The following is a 16,245-nucleotide window of genomic DNA, read 5'->3' on the forward strand; positions in this document are numbered from 1 at the left end:
AAAAAAAAAGTTTTTCTTCAAGTCCACAGTTGGTGTGTCAGTGAAGAGTTTTGGAGTGGTTCTCCACAGATAACAGTTCAGCCTCAGCTCCCTGCCGAGTTTGGCCCTGAGGAAGAGAGGCCTGCCTGTGCAACTGTATGGGAGTCGGGGGGTCCTGCATTGAGGTTGGGAACATGGAATCTGAAAAGACCATGTTCAAAGGTCACTTCACTACAAAAATTAGTCAAAGCAGTGGTCAGAAGGTCTTCAGTGCCCATCTTGGTGCTAAATAAAGAACCCACTGAGGAGCATCAGCAGTGGATGAAGAAAAAGGCTTTTCTGGTTTGGATAACTAGCTAGCATCTACGGGTAAGAAAGGGAAGCAGGCGTTGCCCAAGAAACTAAGTAAACAGGTTCACTGGAAAATATTTGAAATTTGATAATGTTTTTCAATAACGTACCCAGTATAATGTTTGCCTCCTCGTGTACACCAACTGACCAAGCAAACTGCAAGCCATGTGTAGCTTCTTTATTTACATAAAAACATTTCATATCCTGGATGGACTCTTGGAGTATTTCTACAGGATAGTTTACATGACTCTTACACTGACAACCCACGCAGCTCATTATTCTTAATTATCCCCCACTTATTCAGAAAAGAGCCTTTTCATTCATTTCACTGAGACCACTGGACTGTCACAACAGGTTTGCAGATGATTAGGTCTTGACCAAGAAGCTCAGGATTGACTTGCCAAAAACTGATCCTGGTACAGTTGTTGTCCCAGTGCAGATCCCATAACACACTGCAGCCGCTGTAGGGGTATTTTTATTTTAAAATGGCTTTAGTCTGTTCATGCTTGTTTTACATAATTCACTTCCACACATCAGCAGCCACATGACTACACCATGATAGCATTTAACGCTACTACTAGAGGCCTTCATCGGAACGGGACCATCAGGTGGAATGAGATTAGTAATGTAATGTGTTTGTGACACAGACAACCCTGTTCTTATAATAACTAAAATGTGTTATCTATAGGTCACTAAAAAAGGTAATTGAGTCATAGGTCATCATTATAAAATGTGAGTGTGTGTGTGCATGTACATACTGCAGGTGTGTTTGTGTGTGACCTTCTGCCGCCTCCTTTGATGGGAGCTGCTAGTAGAGGTCGGTCACAGCACAGTGTTCACCGTCTGTTCCACACACCCTTGCCGAATACACACGCTCACAGTGCAAACACGCACGCACACGTGCACACACACACACACACACACACGGTGAGCAGGATCCCAGCACGGAATGAACAGCAGCACAAGTGTTTCTGATGCACAAGGGGCAGAACGAGAGGGGGAAGCAGCGCGTGCCAGGACGGCCATCTGTTTTACCTGTAGCAGTCTTTATGAACAGCAACACACATCCCAGTACATGACGGCCTCTGTGTTTTCTTCATGTAGGTCCTGTCCTACATCCATCCCTACTACACCACCTCCGTTCTGCAGCCCCTTCCCCAATGTGCACACACACGCACACACACACAGACACTAGTATACACTTAAACACATACACACACAGCATGCGACTGGGGGCTATCGTTCTCCATTATGAAAACTAGGTCGGGGAGGCGTGGGTGAGGGGAGTGGGGCAGTAATTATTTTTATCATTATTAATTTCCACCTCAAGGTTGCGCCAGGGCTTTTTTGTCCGCTTCAATCTTCATTCTAGACCCCCTGCATCCACGCAAACACACACACACACACACACAAACCCAGACCACCACCAACACTGTCGCTGTCTTTGAAAAGGCTGCGTGCCAAACAAGGCAGAACAGAGGGTTGGGGCACAAAAGAGGATGGAGCTCAAAGGGATGGAAAGAGTGTGATGGCAAGGGAGAGAAGGGAAAGCAGAGGCAGGGGAAGCAGGAGGGGTTGCATGTGTCGCTTCATCACTCACTGGACCCTAATTTACACTAACAGGTTGTTTATTCGATATGGCAAATGATAATAAAAGCCTGGGTGTTGGAGGAGGGGAGAAGGCAAGAAAAGAGAAAAAAGAGAGAGAAAGAGAGGCCCTGCGGGAGCACTTTGGCTATGATGGCTTGCACACTCCAATTAGTCTCATGAAAAGCTTGTCCCCCGAGAAAGGAATAAAAGGAGGGGTGCAATGGTCGATGTGTAAATAAAACCAGCCAGGATCACCCCAAAAAACTCAATGCCTTGTCACAGAGGGGAGAGCTGAAGTCCCAAACATTGAGACACTCGCTGGGCCAGCACACAAGGAGCAAACTCTGCTGGTTGTGTCTCATATACAATGAAAACACTCACCCAAAGACACTTGATTGTCTTAAGACCAGAAATGACACAGGCATGGGTTTTACTCTGTGTCGGTTTAGTTACTGACACTGACTGTATTTCTTTTTACAGTAATAATCACAGAAAAGCTGGGCAGATACTGAGAAACCAACAGTTTTGCTAAAGACGTTCTTATTGCAAAAATAAGATTTGACTGTGCACAACAGGACACAGAGAGGAAGATATAGTTATTTTGAGCAAGACATTGCTGACACACAAGTCCTTGTCTGTGTTTTTCCATTGTAACTTAGCCCCAGTTTAAGTCACTACACACAGTCTAGGAGAGCTCTTTTCCATGTGTTCTGCTGCCACAGACAAAAGTTTAATGCCAGTATTCCAGAGCGCAAACACTGTGTTTTGACTTCTGAAATACAGAAACAAAGTGGGGATTTCCACTGCTGAATGGTGTCAGTTATCTGTCTGTAACCAAACTGTCCAAACAATCGTCCAAGTCAGAGAAGACAGACAGAGAAGACAATACAAAGTTAGTTGCATTTATACAAAGTTTGATTTTTCTTCTATTTTGACTGCATCCAGTGAATCATGGTTCACAGGACTGAACAGGATCCTTTAGATTCATGTCCGGTTACCGTTGTGGCCATGATGATGATGATGATGATTTCTTTTACTGACAGATCCATCTTCGTTCAGTCCTTTAAAGGGGCAGGTAGTGGAGGCGCAATTAACATGTTTTGAAAATATTTCACTTCATTTTGTATTCAAATTGTCTTTGTTTTGTTTGCCGCCAGTGCTGAAATAATTATCACTGTTAATCATTACAATTGTTAAGACTGATTTATGGTTATCAACAAGTGGCCTGATTATACTTCCTAAAAATAGTGAAATGTTGACTGTGATCACAGCCCGTTGTTGTACTGTTTGTTGTACGCTTTTCTTAGAGTTTTGGGTTTCAGATTCTTGCCTCTTGAAATACAGTGCTGCTAAATGTGAGGCCCCCCTCTCCCAGCTGATAAGAGGCCCCTGTCCTCCTCCCTCCCATACCTCCAGGATTAGACTGAGAGCCTCTGGAAGTGGCTTTACTGACACCTTGACAAATGAAGCCATCCTGTAGACCAAGTGGAGCGTCATCCATTGAAAAAACAGTAGGATCAACATTCCTCCTCTCACGTAGACAACTGACCACCAGACCCAAATCTGTTGCTTGGACGAGGCAACACAAATTGTCTGAGTGCTAAATTGATGAGTTCTAAGTCGTCTAAATGAAACTGTCATTTCTGGAAAACTTGGCAGACACCATGAGATAACAGTTAAACAGCATGGTATATGAGGCTGTGTGTCTGAGAATTTAGCAAAACAGAATAATGTTGATAAGTCAGTTGTTTTTGTTTTCCAGTTTTGGACGACACTGAACTGCTGATCGCCCCTGAAAAGCAGCAGACCTCGTCTGAGAAAACCAAAATAGTCAAGACTATTTTATTTCTCGATATAGAAACAATTTCTTTCAAAAGACTGAGAAAACATGTATGTTAAAATTAAACAAGACGTACATTCTGATGTCATACGGAGATTTGTCAAGATATGCAAACTAATGAATGTGTTCTTTTAAGGGTTTTCTCTTATGTTTTTTTCCCCCAGTTGTGACTGTTAGCTGTTAGCAGTTAGCCTAACCAGAAAGAGTCTTCAGTCTTGGTGACCATTTGTTATGCTCTCAAGCTAAGCTAGCTGCTTAGCACAGAGATTTTCTTTTTGCTTTGCATGACTAAAAACATATTGAAGAAGCATACTGATGTTGTTTTGAGTTGAAGAAACATGTGAACTGATGATCCTCTCTATAACGTGGCTTTTACTGGAACACCTGTCATGGCCCATCAGAATTCGACACAGACTTTGGCGGCCCCTTAGCTCATTTCTCATTTTTGACTTTCAATTTACTTTTGAAAAGAATAAAATAGAGTTTTTTTGTAGTCAGCTCATGGCTTTGTGCCATCAGCCAGTATTTCAGTGTAGAATTTGACTTTGAATACTTGATTGTTATTACACTATAGTTTCATCATTAACATTTCATTATGACAGACAGCATAAATTCATAAATTACTACAGTAAGATTCTTTTCTTTTTCAAAAAATTACAAGGCACACCACAGGGGTGCGTGATTAGTCGACTAATCATTGAAACGTCGGTACCCGAAATGCCAGTCGGTTAAAGTAACAAGTGACGGCCTAACAACAGAAATAGCAAGATACATAAATTTCAGCTACAGTATGTCATGTAGGTACAGTCCACACTTAAGAATAGTTATTGTACAAATATCCCTTCCCCGCTGTCTTCCTTGGCAAAGAGATGTAAGTGCACTTTTTGGCTTTCATTGCAGGCCCTCTGTTCCTCTGAGCGCACACAGAAATAAGTAGAGGTTAAATGAGTGCAGGCGCACATTTGTTGTCCTGCTGGACTGACTCTGCTTCTGTCATTTTATTCCACAAAAATGAACCCAGGAGTTTACTGAGGAAAAATACAAAGCAATCATATACTGCAGGCATGACAGACATCACTGTCTGCAGTGGCTATACAACAGATGTGTGTCAGTATGTGTGTGTGAGTTTCAATGGTTGAGGCGCATGGCCGGGCACAATTTAAGCGTGATGCATTTTTCAATAGCTGTGAGTCATAGTTCTTTCTGAGTTCTCGGCATGGCAAAGTGTGTTGCTCAGTGCTGCTTACGTCCACAGGCTGTTGGCCTCGTACCTTTTCCTTTTCTTTTCTGCATTAGCTAGACATGAAATCTGTTCTCCAAACTACACGTTTTCAGTTCAGCTCCCAGTTCACTGTGATCACAGCAAACCCCCCCAATCCCATCCTGCAGTCATGGTAACAGAGCTGTGAAAGAACAAGCTGAGGAATATGAGACATGGGAGATGACAGACACATGGCCACATTGTGACAGAGACAGACGGAGCGGGTGCTGAGTGGTTTGACACCACAGACAGCTATTTCCCCATCCTAACATCCAGCACGCAAGCAATTAGAAAGGACAAGAGGCAGAAGTTATGTGGGACACCGAGTCAAGGAAAACAGGAATGCTAGTGTTTCGGTCAAGAGGGGAGTGAACTGAGGTAACTGCTGAAAACATGTTTTATTGTTTAGAGGTGGATCCATGCGCTTTTGGTCCAGCTGACACGGGATCAGTTTCCTGTACAAAGGAGGGCAGTCAACTGACCTACTGACGTGAACTTTTCAGCATTCTAACTCTGAGTCCCATCTGTTTCCCCCCTGTACTCACTTATGTTTGAGAGAGCATAAGTATGAGCGTGGCTGAAAATCAATGACAGAGAAATGTTCTAACATCTGAAATCCCACATGCAAACTCACAAAAAAACATTCTGCATTCACAGAAAACACTTATAGCCCAATAGATACAATATTGATTTTAGTGTGGTTGGTGCAAATGTCCATAAACTTGTAAAAAAAAAAAAAAAAAATCCAAGACAAAGCGGCTCTTATTCTCACTCCGCTATGTCCTGCATCATCTGAGTGGTTTTCAGGCATTGTGCTCAGCAACAGCCTGGGAGAGGTTGCTTTGTGCCTTGCCTTGTGTGTGCAATAGATGCACAGCATGTCTGGCACACACATAATAAAACAGATCTATCCCAGAAGATACCATTCATCCCCAGACACCAGCTCAGGCTCTCACTTCATATAAGATAGAGGATACATGAACACACAAAGCAGTGATAAAATTCTCATACGCGCTCATAAATACTGTTGAGATACACACAGACTCTCACTCACACCATGCTAATACATAAACACTCTTCGAAAAACACAGGCCGCACTGGTAGAGGTGTAAATGTTGGTGCACATGCACACATATTTGCACTTGCAGATGCACTCAGATTAAAAACACAGAGGGGGGAGGGAGGGGGGGTGGAAGAGGGGGGCGCTGAGGCCACAGAACATACAACAAAAAAAGCAAGCAGACAGCCTTGAGCTATGAGCTCAGCTAAATAAATAAATAAGTGAAAATCTCATTTTAAACCAGTAGCTTCACACCCTCTCTTGGAGCCCACTCCTCCTCCCTGCTCTCCTCCTTCTCCTCCTCCCCATATCCCTGATCAAGGTTTCAAGCACAAAGACTTGCTACCCAGCATCCATCTCTTCCACTCCATCCATCCCACCTATCTTGGGCCTCTGGAGACATGGACAAGGAGCTCTGCGCTGGCTGCGTTTTCTGCTTTCCTTTATTCCCACGATGAATTCTGACAGGAGCACACCAGCGCGGAGTGTGACACCTGACAATCAACCTGCAGGAGGGGGCAGGGTCCACACTGCATTGAGTCTACTGTAATACATTCAACTGGCTCCATTTTATATTCCATGTTTTATTATGTTGAATTTGAGACTGATGTCAATTACAGAAAGGCATGGACGTCATGGGATCTGATAAATTCCACGCAGAGGACCACAGTCGGGCATACAACCTTATTATTTACCGCCTGGGTTCAGTCTGCTGGAGCTCAACAGGCTAAACGCTGCAACCCTCCACCTCATTTAAGCCTAGTTGTAGCCAGATCCATATTGCACTGCATTGTGTAAACAAGCAGGGATAAGTAGTAGCTGTAGGCATGTGGATTCCGTGGGTGTGGGTGCTGGTAAGACGCAACGGATCACGGCTGTTTGGCATGTAAACCCCACACAGATGGATGAACATCCTGCTCTGACTGAACAGATTTGGGCAGACATGACACAATATCTTTTAAACGGAGCACACACTCGGACTCTCAAGAACTATCAACAAAGGAGGAAGAAGAGGTACTGACAAGGGGGTGGTGGTGTTTAATGGGGACAAAGTGAGACAGATGATACAGATGATAATGTGCCCTTCATCTTTGTGGCTAAGAATAGAAGGAGGGAGCCCTCTGCCCTTAATTATATGGGTCAGTGGACTAGGAGCTGGTGGTCCCACATGGAGGGGATCAACAAGTCAAACAAATGCACAGACACACACAGACAGCTAGTCGAATTTAAAGGGAGTCAATCAATAACAACGGTCCTTCTTAATAAAGTGAAACCTACCAAAATGCAAATACTACACACCCACACAGTCATATCAAGTGATGTATGTGGAGTATTTTATCATTCAAGAGAAAGTGAACATGAAAAAGAGATGATGATGACGATAGCGTAGAATCTGCATGGAATCAGTTTCCCGACTTTCCATTCAGTTAGCAATAAAAAGGACACTGCGCACTTGCATGTTCAATCATAAAAACCAAGGACAATAGCTTCCACTGCAGCACATCGGCGGAAAAGTGAAGAGAGCCCCACGCACACCTGCTCCACCATCATCACGATGGCTAGAGACTGTAATTAACAGAGAGGTGCAAACACACATGACCGTCACACACAGCCACACCTTTACACAAAATGAAAAGGCCCTCTGAATCCTCCACTGTAGGTCCTTCAGCACAGTGCTCCACACACTCATTGATCCAATTACAGGTCAGAGGTCACAAGACAGTCCCATCCTACCACAATATACAATGGGACCTCCCCCACTCCCTTCTCCTCATCTCATCCTCCCAGCATTTCCCCCATTCATTTATCCTCCTCTCTTCACACCCTCTCTGCTCAGCTGTCATCTCTCACTTCGTCTCCCCTAAATGGCTATTGACTGTGCTCACAGAGCTTTCGTTCTTTGTCTGTCTCTATCACAAATGTGTCTGCCAATCACAGGCTTACATCCTTTGTATATTCACCTCCCTGATCTGACCAGTTTTATGTCTAAGAGAGCCAAGTAGTGGTCTAAACCTCTTCCCATTAATTTCCTCTGCTTGCTCTTCTGGCATCCCGTGCAGTTCCGAGTATTGTTGCTGCCGCAGATGCTCGACTAATATATTTTCTTTGTGTTTGCCCTTTTCTCAATCACTGCCCTCTCGTCAAGCTTTCTCTCCTACGCTCATCCACAGTTACTCACTCAGCCTCTCTTCTACTCTCTCCTTTATTCTTCCCTTATTCCCTCTCCCCTTCACATAGTAAATCTCTTGCCCTGAGAGATGCTCTCTCCCTTTCAACTTGTTGGACCTGGAGAGAAGAAAAATCAATTTCTCTCCCTCAGTGTTACTGCACTGTGTTTGTTTCCCGTAACAAGCCCGGAGAAGTTCATCCTGTGCGCGGCAGTCACTGTGTTACTGTGTCACTGTGTCAACATATGGCCGCCTTTGCAAGGCAGGGCACGATAACAATGCTGATCTTCACTCAAGTGTTTGTTGGTCATTCACTAATGTTGTTCATAATGGTACGGGATGAACTATTATTTATATACTTTAGCTCACATGAAATCCATTCTTCCTGAAAACACTTTTCACAAAATCCAAACAACTGGTAGGTGGACCACAGAAACAGGGAGGAGGAGGAACATGGGTACCGAAGGAAGGAGATACGGAGAGAACCATACCCCCCACCCCCACCCCCCCATAGACAAGACCATGCCTCATTAATCTGTCACTCCAACAAGCACCGCCTACGCCCCTCACTCCTCTCCGCCACTATGCCTTTGGTGCTGGTCCTGCACGAGTGCCCCCAGATTTACTACCTCTCTTCTCACCAGCAGAGGTTAGGCTGATATACAGTGAGCAGTGAAAAAGAAAAAAAAGTGAAACATGGAAAAAAAATAGAAGAAGAAATGAGAGCTGAGAATTTAGCACTCTGTGCTCTCAGCACCTCTGCTGATGAGTTTTGCTCTCCAGGCATCAGTCTGGCATGTGGTCTGAGAGCTCAGAAACTCATCACCTCTTCAGGCAACAGTAAAGGTAATTATGACTAATGAAGTGCAGGCTTTTATGGCCAAACATGGACCTAACTGCATTTTGTGCTCATAATGGCATACAGACAGAGACACACTCTGCTGCACTGCATAAACATTACCCAGGCGCAGAATCAAGGTCACCTCAGCAGATTAGCACAGCCTGTAAATGAGTTCAATTAAACAAGTTGCTAATGACTGCCAGCTAATGACCAAGTCCTACACTGTCAGCTCCGTGACAGCTTATACTGAGCAAAGCCTTTGTGTGACAGTCAGACCATCTACAGGTAAAGAAGTTTTCAAGGTTGCTAAAAATAAATTATAGGCGTCCACCTGCTCTGAGATTTCATCAGCTGAAATAATTCGAATGAATCATTTGCTTGACATGTTTTGCTTTGCTCAACTAGTCCTCGAGGATTAATGAGAAGAGATTTTGTAAGAGAAAATAATATTCAGCAAAAGTGAAATCAATCACTGAAGTGGTAGAACACACAATGGAGAAATTCCACTCCACACAATGAAAAGAAGAGGACACATTTTGATCAGCTAAAAATCTAGCTGCAATAATTAAACATGAGTAATGAGCTCCTCCATAATTAACCTGCTCCCCAAGCTACGCTCTTCTCTATTAGAGCGAAGATCAAGAGAGCACCAGAGACAGAGAGATAAGGATGGGATATGAAATGTTCACACAACAGTGAGTTAGATCAAATCCATTTCCATGGTGGAAACTTTCCATGCAATTAAATGGCAATTCCAGTCATGAATTGGGAGAGGGGAACTCATCATCAGCAGAAAGTGATGGATTATGGTCATGAGCACGAGCCGTGTTGTCACAGGGCCAGGTTAGGCTCATTCACCCCCACCACCCCTCTGCTCGCCATCATTTACGCCAAGCTATTTAACAAGCTATTATGCCAATTCATTAAATTTGACGTCACAATCGGATGTTTGACCTGGGGCAGCACATGGGCAGTGAGGTCAGAGGGGAGCACAGCAGCAATTAAAGAATCGCCATGGTCTTCTGCCTCAGAAGCAAAACATAAACACATTATAAAAGCACCCAAATGGACAAAGTAGTTCATTCCAGGAGAGATAAGAAAGTGAAATAATACGCTCACATATTAAACAGCAAGGCCCTGCATAACAAAAAATAAAACATCACGTACACAAGGGAAACAACGATATAATGAGAGGCTAAAGGTCAATCCGGATCCTAAAACAGAGGAGGGCAAATCACGACTCGTGGGCCAAATCTGCTCCTCTGCCAGATTTATTTAAATGAAATTTCTTTTTTTTCCCTTATTGAGACACATTAAAACTTTTAGGCACGTGTTAAAAATAGGCTCAAGATAATATTACAAATTATTGTAAGAGCCGGTGTGGTGCGATAAGAAGTAAATGGAAATCCCAGTAACAGTGTCAATGAATTGGTGGAACTATAACCGAGCTATGTCTACACAAACTTCAACACTTAAAAGTGCAACATTTCCTCCTACTCAGTGCATTGTGGTAGCAAAAGATTTAAGGTAAGATAAGACAGAGATCAGAGATAAGATTTTCTGACCATGCTGGTGTCAGGTTTCAATAATACTTCATTGAGTAGTCCCATAGCTCTGTGAGGAGGCTCTCAGCGTGGACTTTTGAGTCTTTTTGAGGTCTAACTCTATAAATAATGGTCTCCTCCCCTTAACAGACAAGCCATCACTGTCCCTTGCATATGAGAAAAGTTTGGTGGGAATATGAATCAGGATCACAAACCCAGCTTATTGTATATGTACTAGACATAGTGTATAAACGCTGTTTAAGCTGTTAAATTGAGAAATAACAACAAAAAACTCATATAGGTACAGCTTTTTAGTGAACTTTCAATGACTTAAGCAAAAAACGAATTGTATTTGTAGAACAGGAAGAGTCACCCTGTGCTCTTGTCCTCCATGCTTCCTTCCTTGGTTGCTTATTGAGGCCAAATCAGGGTTGCTGTACACAAGCTCAGCGGCGAGCCTCTCAGAAGGAGCAGTAAAACTAACCACCAGTGGGAGGTTAAGCTACTCCAGTGTCACTCTGACAACCCACAGTGATGCCGACACACTTCCTCTGCCAAGTTCTGTGGCTGGATCTTGACAAGGACAAAAGTGTTTCCCAATTCATCCACTGGGGTCTGAGTCTCACGCCATGGTTGAACGAGCTGAATAAATCATACAAGTATGACTGAGAGTGAAGAGCCAGAGAGCCTGAAGGAACAACAGAGTGGATTCTGAGCTTCTTTCATATTAGCAGACTGCCCGCCGCATGGCTGGGGGAAGCTGAGCCCTTCGTAGCGCAGGCTGTTGTGAGAGAAACACTGAATTATGCATCTGAGAAGGGAGGAGAGATTGGCTGCTGGCTCCAATAGCACCCCCTCCTCCTTTACCTCCTTTCCTATTCACTGACAGATAGATGAGGGCATCTAGATGAAGTTTCAGTTTCATTGCTGCAGACTCAGGATTGATAGACACTGTGGGGCGTGTCCCTCTTTCTCCTGTTTTCTGCACCATTTCACAGAATTGGGGGAAATGCCACTCTCCGCCCTCTCATCCGACAGGGGGAGGGGGTGCGGGTGGGGAAGGTCCTGTCGCCTCTGGCGAAGACGTATGCTCAATGACATAGTGATGACACATTTGGGCCTCTGAAATCGGCTGCGGGTGGTTATGAGGTCTGCTGCATCGATTGTCAGAGATGAGGACCATCTCCTGCCACATCTACAATGAGCAATGGGGTTAGAGGGTCACCCATTTAACTGCCTCCCCTCTCCCTAAAAAAAAAATCAATTCCTTATTAGAACTTCATTGCCATGAGAAGGAATGGAATGGCATTAAAATGAAGACAGAAAACATTCACCTTTGTCAGAAATGATTATAGATGTTCTCTGGTTTCCCTCCTGTTGTTATGGAGGAATTTCAGTGGTTCCCTCTTTCATTAGCTGGGCCCGTACTGTTCCTCCTCCTCATCTGAACCTCTTGCTCCTCGTCTCTTGACAGTTCATTGCCAGGCTGTTGGTTCTATTTCTGTCCATTGCCGCGGGCTATACATTCTGCATATTGTGCATGTAAAGATGAAACCCACATATGAAACACCTGCTTTGAACACACACACACACACACACAAACTGTAAAATATTAGGTTTTTTTCAACAGCAGTATACTGTAAGGTTTCATGGCAATGCAGAGAAGAAATCCTTTGCATGGCCTGGTGAATTAATGAGAGGGTAAATTAACTTGCCGGTGTAGTTTAAAGAAATCAGTTATTAGCATCCTGTCTTGATTGAACATCATTTGTCTACCCAGATGCCTTGTAAAACTCAACATAAACCACACTCCTGGCCTCCTTCAGTGCTGCTGCTGTGTGTAAGAGCAGTACCTCTGGCTAAATGGGGTTCACAGAGAGACAGTGTTATAGATGAGGGCAGGTCCCTTAATGGATCCTCCTGACTGTCATAACCAGCCAAGGCCTCTGGCAGAAACATCCTCCTGCTGTCAATTTGACTCCTGAAACTAGAACAGTGGGCCCCTCCCTGTCCCTGTCCTCTAGACTACCTCGCTCCCCCTGACGGATGACTGGCAATCAGCGACAAGCTGGCCAAGGCTACTAGAGACCGTAAACACGCAATAAAAACAACCAACATTAGAAAGCCAACTAACAACACTATAACAGTGAAAATAATAGTGAAATACTCTCCTTTGCAGCACACAGAGCTTAAACTATTTCACCAAAAAGGTCTTGTGAGGAGTTGTACAACTTTCTGGTTTAGAGGATCCTACACATTTATCAACACAAACATGAACATGAAAATTCTTAAAGGGCCCCCCACTGTATTAATATGCACATTTATTCATTCCTTCATTGATTCATCTATTCATTCATTCATTTGTATATGTAGGCATTATTTCAGATTATGCAAAGCAAAAGAGGGGCATGGGGGTTACTGTACATTACATCAATATTTGCCCAAGAAGTATTTACGGGTTACTACAAGCTGCGGCCAATTTACAGAGACAAACAACTAAATGAGCGCATAAATATAGATGACATGCTCCAGGCTTATGGCAGGAATATACGACCCCCTCAGGCTATAGGTCCATTTCTGCTTCTTCCCCCACCTTGAGCTCTGAGATGTATATATGTATGAAACAAAGATGGAGGGGGAAGGCAGTGAGGCTTTTTTCCCCCCCTCAGAAAGTCAGATTTATGATCTGGATAACTAGATGAGGGCAGATGAGCCTGTCACATGTACAGTGGTATATTTTTCAGAAAGCTCACTGCACTATGAGTATAATGCTTTACCTGAATTCTGCTTTTCTTGCCTCATGCAGCTCCTCGTCTCCTGTCTGGCACACAGTAGCGTCAGCTGATGCATGGCATGCAGTCATCGTGAAAATATGTTCCATAATTTTCCGCTTCTTGCCGGTGCTTAAATCACCGTCTATAGCTGCTGGTACAAAACACCAAAGAAAGAGTGTAAAAAGTGTGTGTGTGACAGCAATGTTTAACATGTAAACATGCACAGCTTCATTTTCCCTCTTTTTCTCACTGATGGCATACACAGTCCCACTCTCCACCTGCTTCAGCCTGTCTTGCTGGTTGTTGGGGCCCTGACAAATCCCATCACATGCAGGGATATGTGGTCCAGACCTGATGTGGGGCACTGAATCTCTCTTCAAAAAGGTCTTTACCATTTCACAACGCTGACCTTGCCCTAAATGCTGAAGAGCTGCAGAGCATGCTCTGGGGCTCAGGTGAGAGGGGAGGGGAGAGTGGGTGCTGGGTTAGATGACTGGGAGGGGTTCTAACAGGATTTCCTGATGGACATCAAACTCACAGAAGGATTGAGACTATATCGACTAAAATTTTTCAACTCATTCCAGGTATTCACTGAATATGATTATCTCTCTGAGAGCAGAAACCTTACTCTGTACAGTTAATATCTGTCTCAACCAGGCTTGTTCAGTCTGCTCACCGTCTATTTCATGCCCTTTTGCTTTTATTCTAGTTTTGTGTGAGATATGGATGAGTGTGCTTCTGCAAGGCTTGTGGGGAATAATGCTGTCACATCTCACTCCAGAGGTTTTACATATCCTGTTGTCCTCCACCAGTGTCCTATTGCACCTCTCCATGTCAGAGGCTGCAGGGCTTTTCTCCTCTCTTCTCTCACTGTCACACATCATCTCGTGACTGGGAGAGTTGTGTCCTGCTAAAAGTTTACCAGTTTATATCATTAAGAAATGACTGACACTACATTTTTCATGTGGTGCATAAAAAATTCAAAAGATCCGTTCCCCCTCTTCATTCTGAGACTCAAGGAAAAAAAACAAGTCTCAATAATGGATGAGAGAAAGGTTTGCTAAGAAAAGAGAGCCGGTGTGGTGCGATTGAGCTGAGAGGAGAGAGAGAGAGAGAGGGAGTGAGAAGGAGGATGATGATGTATGGATGGACATGGTGTGAAAGATGGAGACAGATTGAGAGAGAAAAGGAATTGCTGACCAGTGTTTTTGACAGACAGCGAGAGGAAAGAGGAGTTTCTACGTATGCTGAAGGTGATCTGACCTGGTGGTTCAGACGTTGTCCATGGGTACACACAGCTGTCTGCTCCTGGTGCTCTGCTCTTAGTCAGTCACGCACTGCAAACACTACCTGTTCTGTCTCACAATGCCAAACAATCAATACACACATGTGCAAGCACACACACACACAGAGAGCACATATTTTTTGCCGTGAAAGAACATTCACTGCTCATGAGCCTGTTTGTCCTCAAAATGTTAAAGTACTTGGAAATTCCCCAGTTCTAACATTCCTGAAGCCTCAACGCAGCTATTGTGAGAGCTTTGTCGGGCAGTGGTAACAACTCAAGGATGGAAGCACTTAACTCCGCACAATGCAGAGGACAGACCAATCACTAAAATTGCTTGGCGGGATTTCATTTATGTGGAAGCCCAGATTAGCAGGCAATAACATTTCACATCAAATTAAATAAGTGTTGTTCATGGAATACAAGCAAAAAAATACATCAGCTGCAAATGGTTCAAATGTCATCTCCAATTCTGCCAACTCAAAAAGAAAAAAAAAATGTCATCCCTATACAATATTACAGTTGTATCAACAGCAAAAGAGTACTTCCCAGTTGTTAAATGCATTAACAGGCAAAATGAAAAGGCTGTACAAGAGGCAAAAGGACACACAGACAGCATTAGACTCACATGTTAAACATACAAAAAAAGGCCTGCAGTGCGTCAGACCGTTTTTAAGCACATATAAAAAGCAAGCCAGATGAGATAAGCTTAATTTTATAGAGCGTCTCATGTCCTCGGCCAGTAAAACAGCGCCACTGGGGTGACAAGGCCTCTCTCAGGATGCCATCTACTGGTAAGTCATAAGAAACACACCCCTTGTGCTCTATGATTTAGAAAGAAATTTAGAGAAATTTCCCTTCAAAGAGTTTCAGCAACGAATGTACCAAATGTCCTGAGTAAAACCAATTAGAAATATCCAGGTTTGGCAACAACATGCACACTTAAGGGAAGAAAATTGTCAAATTTGCTGTTTTTCTGTGCCACATGCAGGTTCTCACCATCTGATGAATGGCATCAAAATCGCGCGAAGCGGCCGGGCCCCTGTCGCTGCCCCGAATGGGGTAGCGTCACGGGGGGCCACTCTGCATTGTTGTTCGTTGTTGGTGTTGGTTTTTGTTGGTTGTTGAACTCAAAAGAAGACAGGGAAAGAAGAAGCATGAACAAGAATGAATCAATAAATAACAGGGAAGAACAAAGATATAAAGTGGAAGAACAAAGAAAAACAAACAAAGATGAAGAATTAAAAAGAGAGAACGAGGACAGAAAAAAGAAGAAGACTGAAGTCGTAAGAAAGGAGGTAGAGGACAGGACAAAGACAATAATCACAAAGAAAAAAGAAAAGACAGGAAGAACACAGAAGAACAAAGAAGAACAAGGATGAAGAATTAACAAGAAAGACCAAGGACAGAAGAAACAGGAAGACAGAATTAGTCCAAAAGGAGGTAGAAGACAGACAATCATGAAAAAGTACAAAGAATGAATCAAGAAGAAAAGAGAAGAAGGACAAAAGTAAAAATAGTGGTAGAAGAAAGAAAACAGAATTAAAAAGAA

General features: G+C 43.6%; 1 long non-coding RNA gene across 2 annotated transcripts; it reads right to left on the reverse strand.

Moving 5' to 3' along the window:
* Positions 1–10,528: 10,528 nt before the first annotated feature.
* On the reverse strand, positions 10,529–16,035 carry LOC124061987. 2 transcript variants are annotated; one of them, XR_006843849.1, is made up of 5 exons: positions 15,693–16,035; positions 14,672–14,763; positions 13,412–13,556; positions 11,969–12,161; positions 10,529–11,882 (listed from the first exon to the last, which is right to left on the reverse strand). It is a non-coding gene; the product is annotated as an uncharacterized LOC124061987 (long non-coding RNA). The 2 variants fall into 2 exon arrangements; XR_006843848.1 differs by having other exon boundaries at positions 14,672–14,767.
* Positions 16,036–16,245: the final 210 nt, after the last annotated feature.

This window comes from Scatophagus argus, chromosome 7 (assembly GCF_020382885.2).
Source record: "Scatophagus argus isolate fScaArg1 chromosome 7, fScaArg1.pri, whole genome shotgun sequence".
NCBI lineage: Eukaryota > Metazoa > Chordata > Actinopteri > Scatophagidae > Scatophagus > Scatophagus argus.